Source organism: Centruroides sculpturatus, unplaced genomic scaffold (assembly GCF_000671375.1).
Source record: "Centruroides sculpturatus isolate CEXI.00-Female unplaced genomic scaffold, Cexi_2.0 scaffold269, whole genome shotgun sequence".
NCBI lineage: Eukaryota > Metazoa > Arthropoda > Arachnida > Scorpiones > Buthidae > Centruroides > Centruroides sculpturatus.
Genome location: NW_019384601.1, coordinates 80,721 through 84,938, shown reverse-complemented (window position 1 = coordinate 84,938; position 4,218 = coordinate 80,721). Strand labels below are relative to the sequence as shown.

At 22.9% G+C, this 4,218-nt stretch overlaps 1 protein-coding gene across 1 annotated transcript in view; it reads left to right on the top strand.

The window, feature by feature from the left end:
* Positions 1 to 4,032: 4,032 nt before the first annotated feature.
* LOC111624986 (multidrug resistance-associated protein 5-like) overlaps positions 4,033 to 4,218 on the top strand; it is a 46,649-nt gene continuing 46,463 nt past the window's right edge. Inside the window, exon 1 of the mRNA XM_023367996.1 lies at positions 4,033 to 4,111. The gene's annotated coding sequence lies outside the window, so the exon portion shown is untranslated. The remainder of the gene's footprint in view (positions 4,112 to 4,218) is intronic.

The window sequence follows — 4,218 nt, the reverse complement described above, 5'->3', positions numbered from 1 at the left end:
TAGTTATTTTGATATTATATAAAATAATTTATGATTAAAATAATATATATATATCGTTTTATTATCTCGTACGTAAAAAAAATGGATGAAACTAATTATGTAAATAAAGCAAAATATATTTCTGGAAGTAAATTTTATTTCATTTTTCTATATAACTTATAATAATTTTGGTGTTTCTTACTGAAGCATGAAATTTTCTATAATAAAATGTTTAAGTATTGTGACGCAATATCTAGTATGCAAAAGCGGAACCACGAGGATGGATGTGATTAAATGGAGAAAGTAAACAAGTATGTAGCTTTGTAAAATTTATAGTAAAATTTATTGACCTTAAAGCTTACGTAAATTTACTTTAAAGTTTAATGTATTAAGGTTTCAACAGATATATATATATATAATTTAATCTAATCAAAACAATTGTAGATAAAAATTTATAAATAAACAATTCAATGTATTGAGAGGGACAGCTGTTGATAGTGAAGTTTCATATTTCTCCATATGATTTTTCTTATTTTCGTTATTTAAGCCATAAATTAATAAATTGGAAAGTAGTATTTAAACAAATTTTATTGTAAATTTAGAATAGTCTTGCAGAAATTAATATATTTATACATGTATATAAAAATACTTGTGTATTGTCTGTATTCTCATAGACAATACACAAATATTCAAAAGGGCTAAATCAAAAATTTTAAATATTTGAATAATTAATTAATAAGGGGCTTTTTTAAAAACAACGTTTCAACATTCGAAGAAATGTATCTTCATTGACACACATACAAAAATAATTGAGAGAATTCAGGCCCCCATAGACCCCTGTAGTAAAGAAAATAATCATAAACAATAATGGATCCCCCTTGGATCCGTTACTGTTTATGATTATTTTCTTTTCTGTTTTTTAACAAGTTCTTATTTACAGTAAGCCATGTAAATATATTGAAATTATTATTATCGTGTTGCAATGTTTAAATCAAAACAAAGTTTCATTAACTTTTCAATTATTTGTGTATTTTGCCATTCATAATTTAAAGAATTTAAAAAAAGAATATTATAAATTTTAAAAAATTATTGCAAAATATAAAATTTAAAAATTAAAACATGTAGGGAAACTTCTTTGGTTTTAGATGGTTATTATGTATATACAATAAATAGATAATTTTTAAAAATTTAGGATAATTCTGAGTTTAACGATGTAAATTATATTAATTTAATTATATTTAATATGATTGTTCCTATTCAGTTGTCCTCATTCAACTGTTCCAATATAACTGTTTCACTTTGCTTTTTTTTGCAGATTACTGAGATAAATTTATCTATATCTATTTTTAATTAAAGTTTAATAAGATATTTAATTGAAAATAGTTTTACTTTTAATTTTTTTGCTGTTTTATTCTATATAATAAGACCTATAATCATTACTTTCATATTATAATGCACTTTTTTTTACCATTTAAATAATTATCACTATGTTTACTGTACTTTTTATAAAATATATTATTTGTTGTTATAACTGAATGTTTTTATTGCTATTATATAATGCATATATTTAGTATTTAGATTTTAAAATTAATGTTTATTTTTTTGTACACTGCTTATATGTGAAATTTACTAATTATAAATTTATATTAAGTTTCAATACTGCAATGAAAATAATTTATTGTTGATTTAAAAATTAATATGTTTATTTGTAATCATACAAGTTTATATTTAAGATATAATTAATAAAGTTATTTGCATACATTAATCTATTAAGAATTAATATTTATAATTGTGATAAATATTTGCTATTATTAAGAGCTTTCATCTTTTTATTGGGGATAATATAAAATAAAATAAATTACAAGAATTAAAATAATAACTAATTTTATTTATTTAAAACATAAGCATTTTTATGTCAATTCAAGAATACTGAAAATAATTTAACAGTCTCTGTGAGTTAATTTCTTCTAAAAATTCCGTTTTCTTGACCACTCTTTAATATATTAAAAATTAGGAAATTAACATTTAATAAGATGTATACATTTAGTTCGACGATACATCTTTGACTTTTTCATCAGTTCTGCTATAAAGAGGATGATTCAAAATGTCTTAGACCAGTGTTTCTCAACCTCTAACGAATCGTCACCCCCTTTAACGTAGTATCGCCCCTTCAATAAAACCGTTATGCAGTATCGCCCCCTTTACTATAAATTCCGATGCCGAGGGCCAAGGCTAATGCCAAATTCGTACTGCATTGAATAGACTAGTGACTAGTATAATGTTATTTGTTTAATTATTGTACGTTATAACGAATAAAATATCTAATTATTCTTAATATAATGTTTTACTATATCGCCCTCAAAATATAAATTGTTACTAATCGCCCCCTCAACATGGAAAAACACCCACATGGGGGTGATATTGCCCCCGTTGAGAAACACTGTCTTAGACAAACTTCAAAGGTAGGTCAGGAATTCAAAAACAAACCATTTTTTCCTAGGAACACATAGTCCACAAATGCCATCTGGTTGCTAGAATTATAGGAAGAAACATGCAGAAAAGAATATATATAAGGGATATATATATAAAGTAATATATATAACATGTTTATTAGAACACTTGGGTGGCATTTGTGGCTATATGTTTCTAGGTAAAACTAATTTGTTTTTGTATTCCTGACCTATTTTTAAAGTTTTTTTTAAACTACTTTTGAATTACCTGTATACTGTAAACTATTAAATTTAGATATTTAAGATATTTTAGTTTATTCTGTTTTGCTTGAGAAATAACATGTGTATTTAATTTAATATAATTCCAATATAATGCCACTTTTTTTTGTGATTGGATTTTTATGCTTGGTATTTGACTTATCCATGTGTCACAATATCTTCTATTCTGAATACTGGTATTTTGAACAATCTCGTACTCACTCATTTAACCCTTACTTTCTGGTACTGCTTAAAACTTCGTTCCTTCAAGAATCGTTCTAAGATTGGAAACTGGTTTTTTCTTGTAACCTGAAACAGACCTCTAGTGAGGCTGAAAACATTTGTTTTACGAAGTTTAAGCAGTACCGGAAAGTAAAGGTTAAATGAGTGAGTACGAGACAGGTCCATGTGTAAAAATTAAAAGCAAAAATTGAAATAATTATTTAAAATATATATAAAGTAATATAATTAAGCATTTTTTTAAAAATGTGCTTATTTTTTACTATTTAAACCTGAAAAACTAAAATAGACTTCAGATTTACTGAAATATACTTTAAAAATTCCAACCTATTTAATCAATAACTTTAAGAAAACTGTAATAATTTTTAGACATTTATTTTTATGAATTAAAAATTGGTTTGATTATTAGTTTAAGCTTTCTATATAATTAAGACATTCTTATTATATCATTAAAATAAACAGGTATAAGAAAAGATACCATGTTTGAATTATTTTTAATCATATTAAGATTTAAATATTTAAGAATAATAGATAAGAAATATTAAATTTTTTGAAATTACACATGGATTAGGAAGTTCAAGAATAATACTGATTTTTTTTTTTTAGTTGTGTCTCTTCTGCTTTATTGTTTTACAATCACATCACAGTTATTATACAACAATTGAATATAATACATGAGAATTAATATAATGTATTACATAACAACTTCCTCAGCAAAGTTTTACATAATTTAAAAAATTTTAGGAAATGTTTGTATTTCAGCAATTATTTATGTTTAACTTGAATTAATAAATGTAAATATTGACTTAATTAATATTAAAAATAATTTGTGATTATACCACTTTTTTGTTTTATATCATTGCAAAATTAAACTTTTGTAATATTACAAAAATTAAATGTTAAATTTATTTTGAAAATTTATATGTTTATACATTTTATTAGCTTTTTAAAAAATAATGTATACAATATTTTAATAATTAATAATCAAATAAATTAATTATTCTCAAAAAAATTATCTTTAAATAAAAACAATATGAAATGAAAAAGTATTTATGTAGTTCTAGAATTTATATATATAAGCATGAAATTTTCTATAATAAAATGTTTAAGTATTGTGACGCAATATCTAGTATGCAAAAGCGGAACCACGAGGATGGATGTGATTAAATGGAGAAAGTAAACAAGTATGTAGCTTTGTAAAATTTATAGTAAAATTTATTGACCTTAAAGCTTACGTAAATTTACTTTAAAGTTTAATGTATTAAGGTTTCAACAGATATATATATATATA